Below are 18,994 nucleotides of genomic sequence, written 5' to 3'. Positions count from 1 at the left end.
TAATTGGATCATTACAAATAAGGACCTTGTGGAGAGTGTGAACGTCGGAAAAGTAGAATACCTTTCGTGCCTGTCTCGTGTTAATCTCTAAACAGCTTCCACGGCGGCGAGGTCTTCTTCACGTGCTGTTCAAGCCATAGCCAATGCATGGATGTAGCATTGTGCTTGTCCAGTCATCCATTTCATCTGTTCATACTCATTGCGGCGATTTGCCCAACAGGTTGAAATTCGACACAAATTAACCAAAGAAGGTATAGAAAAATACAGAAGCTGCATGCGATACGTAGCAGTTGAAAACAAAATCGTAAAGCCGAAACGAATGTCAGAAAACAATAGCTCTGATAATGATCGTATACAATAGTCACATATCGAACTCTTCACTTCACTATCCATATTGAGAGTATCGGACAAATAAGTTTAGTCTCAAATTTCGAGACGAGACCGAAATTTCTCTTCCCTTTCGGAACCACCGAAAAAGAATGGCTGTTTCCAAATTTCCAAACCTCCCTCGCTTTCACTGATTGTAAATTAGCATATCATGGGATTTTCCTACAAGTGTGAAGCAAATGAGACTATGATTTCAGGTGTCGAGTGTGGTACACCCTGTGTCAGGGATCGACACTAGAACTGTATATGTTCGGTAGAGACTGAAGAGCATGAACAGAATAAATTATATTCCAATGTATCTTCTACCAGAACCAAACAGACCTTTGGCTCCACACGTTGACAATTCACTACCAACATCACTATGTTCTCACAAAACCCAAAATTTCTGAACAGCATGTTGCTAGAATTATTCAAACCTCACAATTGCTACGCAGCAGATAGAAAAGTGTTTACATGTAACCACACTCCCATTCCGCACATATTATATATCTTTAACTCATAGGAAGCCTTTTAGAAGACCCTCGAGTCAGCTTCCGTGGCGGAGTGGTTAGCACAGCTCGCTACGAGCCAGGGATTCTGGGTTCGAATCCCGGACATGGGTGTTCTCTGTGAATGTCCTACCATCGATTTCACCATATCGTCATCCCCATCGTCGCGATTAGTCAAAGTTGGAGGAAAACCAGCGCTAAATGACAACAAATGCAATGAAATCGAAGGGCCTCGAAGAAGCGAAGAATAGTTACTTTATCAACTCACTGTGTGTTTGTGCTGGTCAAAATTAAAGCAATATCTAGGTTTAGGTCTAGAAAAGAGGATGGAAAGATATAAAGAAAGAAAAGGAGGCTAGTGATAAACCTGGCCAGAAACTCACCGGAGAGTGGCGAGGGCCATTGGAATAATGAATCAATGTAGCATTTACAAGTTTCGCTACGATACTAGAAAAAGTTAGGATATGCAAAATTATTCACCTGTATAGACGAATGTGCTGCTTGTGCCAGCTTTCGATGAAACGTCGGCTGCATCTGTTAATTCAATTCCTTCTCAAGTCGTTTTAAACAGTGTCTTCGTTTAAACAAAAACGTTAATAATGAAAACGTGGGAAAACAAATGTAGGAATTCCGGCATAGAGAAAAAATTATTTGACTCTTTTTTTGCGGGGCTGCGGAGGCGGCATGATGTCATGTCCAAACATGTCATTACCTCTGAAAAATCTTCGCGCCCGCATTGACCTTGAATACAGCGATGCATTTCTCGACAACGTACACTAAGAAGGTTGCCTTTTGTCTTAGTACATATTTAACGCCGCTTTTCTACATCTTTTAAGTTAATCGCGACGATGAGGATGAATAACATCAAATAGGTTACAGGTCAAACACAGTGATTTCGTATCGTGTATGTAATGTTATTTCTTTAGTGTTCAGCACATTGATTTTACCGTCCGGAAACTAGAGTTTTAATCTTACCAACGATTTATCGTCCATGTTGGGAGATGATGATAGTGTTTTAATCAAGAAATGTTCTTTTCCATTGTTTCAAAGGAAGTTTTTAATCTAACCTTACATTTTTAGTGTCTTGTGTATGTCATGTGAGGGCCCTTTACGTCCTTGCACACTTTTAACCTGACTCATCTCTTTACACCCCATTTTTAAACTTTAAGCGTTTTAGAAAAGTTAAGGGAGTCAGAAATCTCCCTTTGGGCCATCATGTTATACAGAATATTTATTATCTTCTTTTTTTTAACAATTTTATAATGGAAAATTTCTCATCATTGTAACATTTTCAAATAACAGGAATCACTGTTTGGAACGGAACAGCACCATTTATCAATCGTTGCACCCTTTTGTAGGACTTTCAATACATCCTCCACCAAAGTTGTCGCTTGAGGATAAGAACCAATGTGTTTTCTTTTTTTACTTTTGTATTTCTTTCATTTGGCTATACCCTTTGCCCCCTCCACCCATATAAAATTCGTGGGTGCGCCTCGACGATGTAAATTGATTAAATTTAGCAAATCATTTTGTAAGTTACATGTCGGCGCACAGACTACTAGCTACTCTGACTTAAAGTTACCTTCCTACCGTTTGGTGGCGCTAGTGACTTCCGCGCTCGCTTTTCCGTATCATTCTTACACATCCTTACATAGGCATTATTCTTGTTCAGGCTTTGTAAATCAGAATGTCACATAGTTATTAATTTTTAAAGTACAGTGGGATTCATAAGTATTACCAAGCAAATTGTCCATCACCACGCTTACCCTCTTTGTTTTACGCAATGAGAGCTTCAAGAACTGACACAAAACACCAAACAATCTGCTTACAACATATGTACCAGTTTACGTAAAAATACAGTACTTAAAAATACTTAGGAGGGATAAAAAAACAACGAAAATAGTTATGGAGAATTTTCTGAGCAATACTTACGGATCCCACTGTACAACTTCCATAATCTTGAACTGCCGATGAAAAAACAAGCATGCACAAAATAATTTGATTTTTTTTACAAATATTAGGCCTACTTTTAAGATAGTTCTAACAGGATTTTTAGAACCTGTACAGTCAACAGCAAAGATAATGGTAGGCAAATTGTCCACCGCTATTTTCATTACTTTTTTATTCTACAGCCTGTGTTGTTTTAAAATGAAACTATGTTGGTTTGAAGCAGGCATTGTTCTTTGCTTATTGAAGTCATTGTTTCAATTCATTGTCATCATATATAGTGTAATTCAGACCGAATGAAAATGGTGGTGGACAATTCGCCTACTGTTTCTTCCGCCGTTGGGTGTACAATTCAGGAACATAAGCTGAAGCCTCAACTCCAAAGTTTTGCACTAATTTTAAACATTTCCACCCCTTAAATGTTCTCCAAGAGTACAGATCGGGTGAGGTAACTATTGTCTAAATGAAGTGTAATAGGTTTACGATAGGTTTGGATTATTTTAGATAGGGAGATAATGTTGGCAATAGATCTCTGCGTTTACTTACTAAAAACTATATTTGAATGGCAGCATTTTAGACACTCAAATTATTATTTGAGGAGTACAATTCAGATTAAACGACTTATGCATACCCCCTCCCAAAAATTTGGGCCCGCATGAAAATATTGAGCCCACCAGAACCAAAACCTGTAGCGACGCCCCTGGGACAGAATAAATAAGTTTTGATTAGAGAACCGTCAGAAATAACTTAATCATAATTATTTCACCATACAGATTGTTATTGTAAACAAACGTACAATCCTGACATAATACTTCATCATATTTGAATTACAACTATAAATCTTGTTATATCATTCGTCAGTATTAATAATATAATCAATACTGTCAAGTGACATCATGTGGTTTTATGTAACTTTAAATTCCTTTTGCATTTCTTGTTGTAATTAGTGTTAAGTGAGAAAATGAACAATCAATTTGCTTCGCAAGAATGTTGTTGCTGATGAGGGTTATTATGAAACATCTCTCTTTCCTGTATCATTTGAAAGGTCAGTGGGAAAGATCATACTTAAATGGTTTGAGGAACTATAAAAATAATGTAGTAAAATATAAGGTGACCGATTCAAGGTGATGGCGCTCGTGTTCAGTAATTAGAGAAAACGTGGAAGTCATTGAAGGTCAGAATTTACGAGGGTCGTCCAAAAGGTTCTGAGCCTGAAGTGAATGGTTGCAGAATCAAACGTGGTTCCTTGGCAACAAATTTGCTCCAGCGATATTCAAACAACTTCATTGTAATCTAAAACGTCATCCGCTGCACTCATGACGACATCATACCTTCCAAACATTTTTAAAGGGGCGCCTTCGATAAGTCCAAAGTCATATTCATTAATAGCAGGTATGGCATTGCACATGTGCTGCGGTAAATGTTCCTTTGGAAGTTAATCCAGCAGCAGTGCCCTGCCCGCTCCTTTTAACCTTCAGAAAATAGTGATAATGTTCCCTCTTGGCGGGAAACACGCTTCTCGGATTGGGGGAAGGGAATTCTACAGCTTGAAACCTTATTTGGCAGTTATGGCAGTCTACGGTCATGAATCCACCAGCACTCGCGATTCAACCTTAACATCGATCGGTTTTTACCTACACCTAACCTACTTTTCGCTGTTGTCTAGATAGTATCAATAGTTTAATAGACTTACGTAGCAGCCACGAAACTTTTGAAAATATCTAAGAGCGAAAGCAAATCACATGAAGATCCATGTTAATGTTCTAGAAGGAATTCTAAGGAGATTTTGGAATATCAAAGCGGTTTTTTGAAAGGAAAAGAAAATTCAAAGACAGCTATCCTTGTTGGCCAAAGGCCCAACCAAGCCTTAAACAACAAGTATTTAAAGGGTATCCGTGGAACCACCATAGAAATCTATAGATAGGTATTGTCAGTCTAATATCTCTCTTAGGAACAGATTGTTAATTCATATTCATGAACCACGAATAATGATCGTCAATGCAGGTCTAACTTGTTTAGGAGCATGATTCGTTATTTTACATTTTCAACTTTCTATTTGATTTTCTGACCTTTCAGATGATCTGATTTCCTTCCACTTTCAGTGACCCTGTTCTATCATACTGAATATCCCAAAATAATAATTATATTAATTGCCTTAATGAAAATGCAGGAATGACCAATGCGAGTTAACGATACGTTCACGTTCTCCACACCGAACGCAGTAATAACAAAAACAAAACAAAAAACAAGAAGCACGATATAAACTACAAAAAAATGCGGACAGACCAGATGTATTGCGTAACAGCATCTTCCAACTACAATTATGTTTGAATTTCTTTATGTAATGCAACTGATCACCTCTCCTTGAACCAATAATAAACCAAGCATTAATTGTTAGAAAGCCATTATGGTGTATTCAGTATCGGCTTTGAGAAACAAACTGTTATCTTTTTGTGAATTTTGTTTCTTCAAGCCTCAAGCTTTTATACTTCGGTTGCATTACATAAGGTACCATTAAACTTTACAGAAAAGTCCTTATCACTATCTAGGTGTCGGAACTATTGAGAAAAGGTATTTTTGATATGCTCCTGGAACCAATAGCGTGTCATATTATTTCGGAAGGGTATTTTCTTTAGTTATATTTTTCACATGTTTGATGCTTTTGCTTAATAACTCTACGAAATAAAGATCACCTTCAAAAGACCTTGACATGTTGTTACAAGAAATAGTAATGGTTGTTGCTAATGTTTCTTTTACGTTAGCAACAAACATAAGAAAACCTATAAATTTGTGATAACACACAGGAATACATTTACGAGTTTTTGTTTCTTCATATAGTCCATAATAAATTTTATAATAGTGACTGATACGAGATATCGTTCTTAGGAAATATTTTGTAATGATTGCAAAAAAATTGTAATCATTACAAGCGACGATTTCTACAGATGAATCCAGAAGCCGTGACGGTGTAAATCAGTGTGTACTAGAGCGCTGCAGCGAGAGGATTTCGCTCGAGTGCCAAATAGTTCGCACGCACGACGCTAGATAGCGCACGGAGTTTAGAGCAGCTTCGCTGGAGAGAATAACGCTCGAACAGGTAAACGAACTCTATACGCTCAAGCCGCAGTAGTACACGTATAACCGTAATTTGTCTGTGGTAGTGGCCCTCAAGTATGGACAGTGCAGTGAAAGACGCAGGGAAATTGAAACTAAGTAACATATTCATGGTCTCTATGTTAAAATGTAGTTTAGTCAATCTTACCAATACAGTGATGTATGAAAAAGAAACAGATGATTGTGGGCTGAAACTGCCAGGACGGATATTTTACATAATGTGTCTACGGTTATTGTCACATTTTTTTCGGGCAAATACTTTTTACAACGTCAGTCCACGTAATGTGTAATATTATTGTAATTGGTGATTATTCAGTGGAAAATTATAGACTTACTACTATTTGCAGGTCGGCTGATCTTGTTACAGAATCTTTGTATCTTTATAATTTATGTTCTATTAACAATAAAAAATCACAACTCCAGAACACTGGTTTGATATTAGAGTCCGAGTGAATTCGGAACATCTCCAGCTGACTGCGCGAGTCTAGCCAGCGAGACTACAAGCAGTGTACAGCGTGAGCAATAGCGTTAGCTATAGGCGCAGAGTAGAGATGACGTCAGCGGATCACTTCTTGATTGGAGGCGTCGGGAGTTATGACTCGCTCCCAAGGTGCAAGCGCAGAACGGCCAGAGCTGTTACGGAAATAATCTCACTCTAACCAAATATACATCAAACGTTATTGTAAATAGGGACGAAATGGCTAATCTTAAATGTGCATTTCATGAAAGCAACAAATATATTTTACAAAATCCAGTCTTGGACCTTTCGCTACACCCCGGTAACTGCTTCTTGCGGGCCAACGAGGCTCTGGCGTCTTGTGGAGTCGTGTTCTCCTGTGTTTGTCCCTCTGTGCAGGGGTGTCCATCCCCCCAAAATCATGTCATGCGCCCCCCAAAATCATGTCATGCGCCCCCCCAAATCATATAATGTGTCCCCCACCCCAAAAATCATATCATTCGTGCCCTCAAACCACATTGTAATCCGCACAGAGTATTTAATTACGACAGCGTGTCTACCGAAAATAACTTTTCTCTCGGCTTTACTGAACACACTTGATCTGCCCCTCCTCCATAAACAGGGGTGCTCATCACTCAAGACCGCTCCTAAAATCGTTCATCATAATTTCCACAAAATATTTTACTTCAATACATAATAAATTATGTTTATTTGAATGAAATACCATGTTAAACTGTCCATATTTTTTTAAGTGTTCGATTTTCGAAAAAACTTAAAGCTAGCACATTGATTGGTTAAATGTAGTAAGTTAAATTATGTAAATATGCATATAAATAGTGTTTGTGAGTGGGTTTATATAACACAATTTGAGTATTTAACACAAGTTGTTCCACAACTTAAGATAAAGATAGACAATTCAACCTTGGCAAACCAAATAACATGCTCCAGCCGCATGACCCGGTTCTGTTTCGCGAGACATTACAGAAACCTAGCTAGAAATTCTTAAGCTCAGGGCAATAACATAATACGGTTTTTCTTTCAAATAACTCACCCCCCCCCCCCCCCGCCCACGTTTTCTTGGGGTAAATATATTTTAGTAACTCATAACGATAATTAAGTGGATTTTATCTTCAGTGCAAATGTAACTTGTTAAAGTAAAATTTTCCTGTGACATGAAGTTAGAAATGCGGATTCGATATATTTTTGTTCCAAATGATGCACCTGCTTTAAATTAAGCAGTATACTAACCAAAGCATTATATCTTAAGAAGTGATGTTATTAATTAACATGGAGAATATCGCTTATGTCTTGTAATGCAGTTATAGTAGTTCTTGTTAAGTCATGAATGAATGAATTAGTTTTAAGAATTGAGTAAGGAAGTTTTTGACGAAGATGTTTTATTTTTTTGGTAGGCGTCTGTCGTCAACTTTGTTTTAGTGATGGGGCTTATCCCCGTATTGGACGACGGGTAAAAAAATGCCTATGAACTGATGTGTCCATACTACGCTTATGAAAATAAATCAACTAGAGAAGCCGTTTTCAAACTTTCCTCTCCTTCCGAAAAACCGCTGTATCTTTCCAAAATCTGAAAATTTATATATGTTTAGAATTCTGTCAAACGTAAGCCTATTAAAGGAAATTGCTTCTTACGCAATTGAAGCCTCCGCCCAATGCTTCAGAAACTTTTGTGTTTTATGTAGTATAATTCAACAATTAGGATAGATAATTATTATTACAATGATTATATTATATATATCATTATAATGAGAGATATAATGATTATAAATTACAGTTGTGTACACCATAAATTTATATTTTAAAATACTAATATTTAAAATTTCATTAACGAGTGTAATTATGTAATGGTCGTTAATCCTTTAATAACATGTATGTTTTTAGGATAGCGGAAATAGACAGTCATTTGTCCAGTCTGCGTAGGCCAAGTTGATTGATTGGTTAATTGAATTGTTGTTTTAAGTCCACTTTATGCACAGAAAGACTAATCGGGACTGGGCCTACAGTTTAAAGTGGGATCCGAACCACTGTGCCATGTGCCTCCACCGGGTTTCTAACCCTGAACCCTTTGATTACAAGGCGACGACGCTAACACAGCGCCATCGGGGAGGCACAGTGGGCCGAGTTGCAATGGGACAACTTTGCCGCCCCAAATTCTAGCGTCCCTAGGCTTGAATCACCCTGTTAACGTGAAACTGTACCCTTTGACCTAAGTTCACACCGAGCGTCAACTGGGTATTGAGAAATCTTCAGCGTGGGATCTTCAACGAAAGTGGAAACACATTTGAGGTTGATGGCTGTTTGCAGCAATGTAAGCATTGACGCAGCAGAACCGTATGCAGTAATTATGGCTTCAAAGTGTTCTGAAGCTGCATTCAAGGTCATTAACAAAGCCACAACATTTCAAACGAAAGAAGATTATTGCGAAACATCCACAAGAAACATTTTGGCGAACTATAATCAAGTGTTATGCCTTCGTTCTGTCGAGAGTTGTACATATACGCAAAAAGTGTATATAAAATCAGTGGCGCCAACTTATATGGGCTCGTGGGGCTTGAGCTCACCCAATAATTTACATTGTTATTTTATTTACAAATAAAGTATCCGCGCTTAAGAGAACAAATTTATTGAAATTTCCAGTACAGCAGAAGCCATTTTAAACCAGAAAAAAGCAACAGTAAAACAATAGACAAAGATTAAAAACATAAAATAAACAAAGATAAACAAGCAAAAACAATACCAAGGTAACCAGATCAGTTCCACAAAAGCATTATTTACAATTTTTTCTATATTGGTGATAAAAAATGAATATGAAGTGAATATATCTATTTGGCTTGAGATGATATTGAACTAATTGGGTATGGAATAGTGAACGTTGTATGAGTGAGATCCTGGGAGTTGTAGTGTGGAAAGTTTCCTTGCTCCGTGTTTTATGTCTAGGGACTCTGAGTGAGAGATTGTGGAGTGGGATGCTGCATCTTAAGTTTCCATTTATGATCTTGTATAGCAATGTCATATCTGCAACGTATCTATGAGTTTCTGGAGTATTAATGTGCAGATTTACAAGCAGATCTCTCTTAGGCAGGTGTCATCATTATTCTCTCAAACCATCCTCGAATCAATAACTGTTATCAAAGTATGTCATAATAATTTGTTTCATCTCCAATATGATACTTTTCAGTGTTCTATATTATTTTCACTATTCGTTTTCATGTCGTTATTAGGGAAGTAAGTGAGGATAAGGGCTTATTTGTCTACATTGTTTAAAAAAATTATAAATTATATATATTAAAGGGTTAAGCGAGGAAACCGTTTCAATAGCACACATTCTAAATCAACCCAATGCAAATTATCGGAATGAATTAGGTGTATGAAGACAAATTTCTGTAGTAACAAACATTGGCCTAACTTGGCGGGGGAAAGGGGGGCACTTTCCCCCCCAAGATCAAAGTAATGAAGAGTAATATATATGCTTTCGACCTTTTCGCAAACGTCAAAGTTATTTAGTTAATAATCCTGGATGCTGGTTTTATGGTATGGAAAACTTTTTTAGTCTCTGGCGCAGTGGTAGCGTCGTCGCCTTGTAATCAAGGTGGCCCGGGTTTGATACCCGGTGGAGGCACATAGTGGTTCGGATCCCACTTTAGACTGTAGGTCCTGTCCCGATCAGCCTTACTGTGCATAAAGTGGACTTAAAACACCAACTCAATCAATCAATCAAAAAAAATCTTCCCCAAAATTTAATTTGGGGGAAACCCTGGGGGGTAAAGACGGTCAGGGGCGTGATGCTGATCACATCACCCCCACTCATGACCGGATCAAGAAAGTGTGGGGCGTTACCCCCACACCCTCTATACGCCTTCATGGCGTGGTGCTATACACAGGGGAGCACTTTACCTTTTTTTACCCAAAATTTAAGTCCCAGGTTTGATCCTACCTCCTCAAAACTAGACCGTAAGTCTGATTCTGCCCCCTCAAAATTAGGCCCAGTTTGATTCTGCCCCCCTCAAAATAAGGCCAAAGTTACGCCCATGGTAACAAATAACAAAAATGTTGGTTATTACCTTAGTTTTGACGTGACTGTGTCAATTATAAGAGTAGCAATAGTAATTATTATGCCCGAGTGCATTGATTGGTCTACACACAATGTCGCTGCAGGAAGCTCCGTGTTCGAGTCCCGACCATTTCATGAATAGTTCTCTCATTATCATTCAGTCTCATCGTTGCGACGTTATTGAGACGGAAATGCGATGAAAAATAAGAAAAAGAAAACGATGTTGAATATCAAACTTATTTGACTCCTACAGACGTGTTTCACCTACGCCATAAACTATTGCATTGTGGCTTCGAGCAGCCATTATTGAGACCAATTCTTGTAAGCATAGAGAATTCAAGCAAGCGAGCGGGAGATTCTAACACCGACATTCGTGATTGAAAACAATTGCAAACGACAAATAATATTGACCGCAAACATGACGGCTGTGTGCATCCCTACGTCACCGACCTATTGTGAAATAATTTCTATATCATCATTGGGCAAGGCGTCGTATCTATTACAAATTAGTTAAATAACGTTGGTGTCAATACCTTCAGTTTTTTACATGATTACGAAAGATTTACGTCAATTATAATCTTTTAAAAAAACGGAAACCTTTTTGAAATTGTGAGGAAATCTCGCTGGAATTTCAACAATCGTCCTGTAATTGTTTTTCTTAAACTTGGGCAAGTAGTCTGTTAGGAATATAAGTTTTTGTATTTACGTCATCCTTGAAATACATCCGTGAAGTGATTACGATTGCATCCTGTCGAATTACCTGTTACCTTTTTTATTCCGTGTTTCTGCGCGTGAATATCACGTGACCTCTTCTGTAGCTTTTGTTAGAACGAGGACCAATGAAATATATCCTCGTGTAGACTGGCCCTAATGTTGTGCTCGATTTAATTAATATGCAATCACTTCTACTTGTAGTAATCGAAATGCATCACTCACTTTTGATGCATAGATTGACACAGTTAAACGTGAATTTTATCTTGTTTGATCACAATTGTTGCAGTTTAGTGTATCACAAGGAACAGGAACTGATAAAAATGAAATGGAGGAACAGATGGAACGATGGATAAGGGACAAAAGAAGGAAGGGAAGAGTTAATAGGAACAGAAGATAGAGAGAAGACGCATAAAAACGAAGAAGGAATGAGCCAAGGAAGCAGCAGAAGAAGGAAAGAATGAGACGGAGAAGTATTGAGACGCGGAAGCAGAAGGAGAGAATGGAATGACACGGGTTGCAGAAGGTGAAAGTAGGGAGATGGAAAAGCAGAAGGAGAAAGAAAGAAAGACAGAGAAGAAGAAGCTGAAAGAAAGAGACGTAGACGCAGAAGAAGGAAAAAGACAGAGTAGACGGAGAAGTAGAAGAAGAAAGAATGAAGGAAAGATTCGGAGAAGCAGAGGAAAAAAGAAAGAGATGGAGAAGTAGCAGGAGAAGAAAGAAAGAGCCGAGAAGCAGAAGAAGAAGAAAGAAAGAAGGTAAGATTCGGAGAAGCAGAAGAAAAAAGAAAGAGATGGAGAAGCAGCAGAAGAAGAAAGATAGAGCCGAGAAGAAGAAGATGGAAGAAAGACAAAAAATGACGGATAAGCAAAGATAGAAATAGACGGAGAAGTAGAGGTAGAAGAAAAGAGATGGAGAAACAGAAGAAGAAGAAGAAAGGGAGTGGACGGAGAAGCAGAGAATAAAAGCAAGAAACATGTGGAGGAGCAGAAGAAGAAAGAGACGTAGGAGCAGAAGAAAGTGGAAATGAGCAGAAGAAAGAAGGAATAAGTTGGAGAAGACAAAATAGAAGAAATAGCAAAAAGATCAGTAGAAGAAGAAATACAAGAAGAGCAGGAGAAGGAAATCTGTGAGATGAAAGGAAGAATGATACGAAGAAGAGGAAAGAGAAATGAGTAGAGGAGAATCAGAAGGAAGAACGAAACGTGGAAGAGATATAGAATATGAGTTTTGGAGATATAAATTTATAAGCCATGACCGCCGAGCAGAGAAAAATATCTCGCCCAACCTTGAACCCCCCGTACGAATGAGTCGCTCTCTTGAGACGCCACTGCCCGTAAAATGGAAAAAAAAGGGGGATTGCACACAAGAAAAAAAACGATGGTTTAATATCGACAATCGTCTGCATAGGCAACGTCGAATTTCGTCAAATAACTCAAACTCACCTGGAAAGAAATGTTATTTTCTGATCAGAAACTCCCGATCGACGCTCCACCGCTTAGGAACACATCCGGATGACCAGGCACTGCTTTCACGAGACAACAACGAACTAGTCTGACATAATCTGAAAGACTTTCTTCCCAATCCGGCTGGTCAAAACGACTTCCGCCACGGCGGGGGAAAGGGAAGTACGCGATTCCGCCACGGGAGGCGCTGACACCGAGAAGGTCCCTGGAGGGCAGGAAAGGTAGAAAAAAAGTGAAACTTTCGTTTTCGGAAGAAAGTTGATGGAGGTCGAAAGGAAAAGATTATGCAACCGATCTTGTTTTCCTTTCTTTTTCGACTTCTCTTCTCTCTCCCCGTCTGTCCCATCTTGGAAAGTTGTTTTGCATTCCATTCCCCCTCCTTATATCTTAGTGCCGGCTACTGCAGGCACCCAGTCTATAACATTAATTGTTAATTCTTGGAGTGTATACTTAAGCAGTTCTAGATCTTGGCATTAATATTGTCAGCTAATTCTGTCCATAGGCTTTATTGTTCTCTACAAGGGACTGCTAGACGCCTGGGCTTACCACAGACTGAAACTTCCTGCTGTCCGTCTGGCGGTTAAGTCGAAACTTATTTAAACTTGCAGAAATGCTTTCAGTCTGTGCACAGATAAGATGACCACATTTTTAAAAGTGGCCGCGGTGGCTCAGTCGGTAACGCGTCTGACTACCATGCTCAAGGTCCCGGGTTCGATCCCCGGCCGGTTCAAATCCGGGAACTTTTCTAACGGTAAAAGCGGCCTCGGTGCTATGCACAGGGGAACACTTTACCTTTTTTTTACCTTTACCATTTTTAAAAGAACAAAACGGGACATTTTTCTTATACAGTAAAAACTGGAGGGCAAGAAATACCTACCATTTTAATATAAAAACTGTTTCCTCATAAATACTTATGTTTGAAAACTTGTTAAATAAATACTGTGCAAATAATTTACATAATGTGGTGGGTGATAGGCTATGCACTGCACTCTAACCAATCAGCCCTTTAGAATAAAAAGTCATTCATTTGTTTTTTGCCCATGAATGGATCTTCTTCAGTCCATCCTTCTTCACAAATACGATTTTTTAAAAGTTTACACAAGTTCATAGTAATAATAGAGAGGTTGTATTATAGCAATAATGCTATGCCGGTAAGTCATTGTCACAAAAAAGGAACATTTTGGCGTTCAGTTTTACGTTAAAATAAATCGGGACAGACAGAGGCGTGCCAAGGATTTTCGAAAAGGAGGGGGTTACGTGTACTTTTTTTGTGGTTAGCCAACACTTTGACATCTTTTCCTGCCTTTGACTGTATTTTTTTTTAAGGCATTCTGTTCCAAAGGGTGGAGGGTTATAACTAGGCCCCGGAAGTTGAAGAAAAATAATTTTTTCCCCTAGTGTCCGAAGACGAGGCCCAACATCATATATGTTCATTTTGGGTCATTGTAGGCCAGAAAAAGGTGGGTTTTATTTGTCCTTTTTTGCCTCTTTCGGCGTTTTTTGCCTTATTGGTCCTTTTTTACTTTTTTTTAAGTCTTAACTGCTTTTATTTGCAACTTCACCTTCTTTCGTCTACGTTTCTACTGCCCATTCTCAATTCGAATCATCATCAGTTCATCACCTCTTAAACATCCTTTCTGTAGTAAATATATATATATATATATATATATATATATATATATATATATATATATATATATATATATATATATATATATATATACAGGGTGTCGCAAAACTCTTTCAACAACGCTTGGGAGCTGGTAGATATCATAAAAACAAGTAACTTTTCCCTATAAAATTTACCTCGAAAGCGCTTAGTTTCTGTGCTATAAGCGCTTAAAGTCTATCCTGTACGTATGCAACCCAACACAGCAAACGCTTGCTCTGACATAACTAACAGGGGTGCGTGGCAGGGTTGCCACTAGCGTTCCTCGTTAAGAGAGACGACTTAAAAACAACAACTTGGGAGTCTTGCTTGAGCAAAATCCAAAACATTAATGATACTTGCGATATTGTAAGAAGGATTCACAGTATTTATAAACTGACCAAATCAAATAATGGGCAGACTGAAATTCAAGATTACTCATTCTAAAATATCTCCATAATTGATTGATTGATTTGGTTTATTTTAATTTGCTTTTCTGCCACCCTTGGCTAATCGTGAAGATGAGGATGATATGATGAAATAACAAATGACACCAATGTCTAGACCAGGATTTAAACCAGATACACCTGGCGCCATAGCGAGCTGTGCTAACCACATCACCACGGAGTGTTTCGTACATCATGCAATATCAACAATTGCAAGGGACACGTGATATAGGGGAAATCCACGAACGAATAAATGTAAGCATGATGTGTTTGCTGCCTCGTTTCGAACACGCAGACTGTAATGTAGAAATTTTCAGCGAAAAATGCAGGCTCGACCAGGACTCGAACCCGGGTTATTACAATTTATTTGAAAATTATTCCTATCTGTAATAGCGTTATTGCTAATCGTGTTTGTCTCATAAGGAAATAATTGCGAGGCTCTTTTCATTTAATGATTGATTGATTCATTGCTTGATTGATTTGCTTTATTTTACTTAGCTGTTTGTGCCACTTTTGGCTAATTTACGAAGATGGTGATGCGTGGTGATGATATGATTAAATTGATGAATGGACACTCACAAACATACATGCCCAAGCCGGGATTCGAACCCAAGACCCCTAGCTTATTTTAGAAAACAGTGGCAACCTATAAATTTTACCGACAACTGATATGCATGTAAGAAAAATTATGTGTTTCAAAAATTTGTATCAAGAAAATTCCAAGTATTATTTGCAATACTAGGAAGATGCGAATTAAAAACTTTCTCTCCCCCCTCTCTCTCTCTCTTTCTCTCTCTCTCTCTATCTCTCTCTTTCTCCCCACTCAAACTGGTTAATCTTGAATGCTCTATTAAAGAAGTTGTAGGAAGAAATTAATATTTCACTGAAAGGAATGACATTGAGTTCGGTGCATACTTACTGCCTGTACTAGTTTGTTCTGCACTTCACGATATCGTTTGATATTGGTACATCAAGAGAAATCCTCGTAATTTACACTCTTTTCATGTGTGCGAATTAGTTTTCTCATTTTGTGTCTTTGCTTAGCATTTTTATCATGGAACGTGAAAAAAAAATCAAAAGGAAACCATTGAGTACACGTCATAAATTGTACATATTTATCATTCATTGTAGCAACTTGATATCAACATTGAAATGTAAGAGTAATATTTTCGGAAGGCACCAAAATGTCAACTTTTAGTTCACCCTGGAAACAACGTTTTGTAGCAAACGAGCAAGATTCTGACATCTAGATGAATTTCGGAATAATTCGTGTGAATTTATATTATTCTCATTGTACGTAATTTTCCTACACTTTCGGGCAAATAGTAAATACGAGGACATAAGATTCAGTGACATTTTTGTCCAGGTCGAAACTCGTGTCCGGAACATTCGGTAGAGAGGGATCACGTGTTGATCACTAAACGTACTCAGTCACCAAAATGGCTCAAGAATATTCATCTGCCGGAGATTTTTGTTTATTTTCAGCCTGCTTTATATAACGAACTCGATTTGCAATAGCGCTAGTTCACTTTATTTCTAATAAATAAATTGTAATAACATTCGAAATGAGGCAGCAAACACATCATGCTTACATTTGTTCGTTCGTGGATTTCCCCTATATCACGTGTCCCTTGCAATTGTTGATATTGCATGATGTACGAAACACTCCGTGGTGATGTAGTTAGCACAGCTCGCTACGGCGCCAGGTGTCTCGGGTTTAATTCCTGGTGTAGACATTGGTGTCATTTGTTATTTCATCATATCATCCTCATCTTCGCGATTAGCCAAAGGTGGCAGAAAAGGGAATTAAAATAAACCAAATCAATCAATCAATTATGGAGATATTTTAGAATGAGTAATCTTGAATTTCAGTCTGCCCATTATTTGTTTTGGTCAGTTTATAAATACTGTGAATCCTTCTTACAACATCGCAAGTATCATTAATGTTTTGGATTTTGCTCAGGCAAGACTCCCAAGTTCTTGTTTTCAAGTCGTCTCGCTTAACGAGGAACGCTAGTGGCAACCCTGCCACGCACCCCTGTTAGTTATGTCAGAGCAAGCGTTTGCTGTGTTGGGTTGCATACGTACAGGATAGACTTTAAGCGCTTATAGCACAGAAACTAAGCGCTTTCGAGGTAAACTTTATAGGGAAAAGTTACTTGTTTTTATGATATCTACCAGCTCCCAAGCGTTGTTGAAAGAGTTTTGCGACATGTATATATATATATATATATTGGACGACTGAAGCAGGTACGGTACAAGGTCCTTTAGCCGTAACTTGTCTGGAAGGTCGCGCTGTAAGTGGCAACTTTCTCTTGTTTTGAAGCTTTCAGTTTTTTCGCACTGTGTGTTCCATACCACCAGAATTTTTTATTTTTTTATTCATTAAATATATAATTAAAACTGAAGTTATTAATTAATTTGGATCACATTTGGACGTCCTTTTTTCCGTTTTTAGGTCCTTTTTTGACATTTTTAGGTCTTTTTATAGGGTTTTTTTTTTTTTTTTTTGGCAATTTATAGGTCTCCAACTTTCGAGCCCTAGTTCTTACCAGTGGCATAGCAACTGATTGCGAGGCCCTGGGCGAGATTAGAATGTGAATCGATACAAAATATTAAGGGATACATCAGCAAATTATCAGATTTCAAATAATAATAAATTACTGACAAAAATTATATTTAATAATTTCACTCACCACAAAAATATCTTTCTCTGTTTTGCGGGAGCTAAAATGTGAAACTGTAGGAAGGAAGGAACTGCCAATGTTACCCACGCCATCCTTAAGTTGAAAACAACGGAAACATTGAAATACCTGACACTTGATTCATGGCAGTTGGAGGTGCTTTATGATAACATTTTAAAATCGGGAGAGAAAGAAGAAAATACAAGATAAAGTGCTTATTATTATTGAAAACAATAAATGGGTGAAAATGTTCAAGCAAGTTATCGTCAATTTTTGCGTAAATCTTTCACATGAGAAATACGACAATTAATTTTTCGGGCCTGCCTGCCTGTATATTACGCCCCTGATTTGACATATTCATTTAAATTATAACGTTTAACTAGAATTTAAAGCCAGATCAAAAGAGGATGGTTTAATTTTAATGGCCACAAAAATTAGCCTTTTCCATATTTTTTTTCCTCAATGCTATTTATTATATATTTTGTGTCAACTTCATGGGGCGTGAGGCCCCGGGCGGTCGTTCACTTCGCCTACCCCTTGCTACGCCACTGATTATAACCCCACCAAGCCCCCCATTGGGTACGCCGCCGGGGACAGAGACTAAAAAAAGTTACTATCCAGGCTAACCGTAGATCACCACCAGGCTATTCGGGACTGGATCTACAGTTTAAAGTGGAATCCGAACCGCTGTGTGCCTGCACCGAGTATCGAACCCGATGATCCTTGATTACAAGGCGACGACGTTACCACTACGCTATCGCATAGTTTCCACAGATATGACACTGAGACTATTTTATACTTGAACTGTAACAGCCATTATAAAACGTTACGATGCCACAGGGTATATTGCCCAATCATTGATTGATTGAGTTTACTTCGCTTTTCTGCCACTTTTGGCTATTCACGAAGATGACGATGAGTGATGATACGATGAAATTTATTCAAAGACACTCAACGAACATCCTGCAGTATGTGGTTCTCATTGAACCTCATACGACAGGTATTGAAAATATGTTTGGAGGACAATCATTCATTCAGATAGGAATATCCAGTATACTTCGATTTTCTTGTTCGCAAATGCAAAACTAACTTTCCTTCCTGCTGGCTGCTGCTATATATATCTGTGAGCAATTGTGAGCAGAAGAAAAAGTTTACAAGTTTACAAACCTTAGATAATCTGTTGCTCCAGGCTCAACTATTAAAGCCAGAAAAAATTATAACAGTAATTCTCATAACAGTTCCAAAACACTAACCTGTAAAGCAAAAGAGCATTCAAAACTAACGTTGTGCAATCGGTAAGAATTCTTCTTCTTTTTTCTGACCCTATTAACTGTTAGTCGATTTTAGTCATCTTTCTGAGTTTTTGCAAAATATATTTAGTTCACTATGCACTTATTTTTCACAAGAAAGAAAAAAAAACACACACACACATATAATATACTGTTTGTAAGATTGTCAAATTACATCTTCTTGCATATCCATAAAGGAGCCATATAGTGGGAGGAATGGGATCCGTGAGCAGGGCTATTCGAGATGTAGGGAATGGAACTCCATGGCGACGCAAACCATTATATAAT

The 18,994-nt window shown here is 38.0% G+C and overlaps 1 protein-coding gene and 1 long non-coding RNA gene across 3 annotated transcripts in view; one reads left to right on the top strand and one right to left on the bottom strand.

Moving 5' to 3' along the window:
- The window catches only part of LOC145992199 (alpha-tocopherol transfer protein-like), a 52,058-nt gene extending 39,325 nt beyond the window's left edge, over positions 1-12,733 (bottom strand). Inside the window, exon 1 of one of the 2 annotated variants that reach the window (XM_083128524.1) lies at positions 12,619-12,733. The gene's annotated coding sequence lies outside the window, so the exon portion shown is untranslated. Of the gene's footprint in view, positions 1-1,355; positions 1,378-12,618 lie in introns of those variants that run through there. The other variant, XM_083128526.1, reaches the window with a different exon arrangement.
- The window catches only part of LOC145992201 (uncharacterized), a 223,757-nt gene that overhangs the window by 29,798 nt on the left and 174,965 nt on the right, over positions 1-18,994 (top strand). The gene's annotated exons all lie outside the window — the stretch shown is intronic.

This window comes from Lepisma saccharinum, chromosome 9 (assembly GCF_977018435.1).
Source record: "Lepisma saccharinum chromosome 9, izLepSacc3.1, whole genome shotgun sequence".
Lineage (NCBI taxonomy): Eukaryota > Metazoa > Arthropoda > Insecta > Zygentoma > Lepismatidae > Lepisma > Lepisma saccharinum.
Note: the sequence above shows the minus strand (reverse complement) of the source record. Positions and strands in the feature narration are given on the sequence as shown.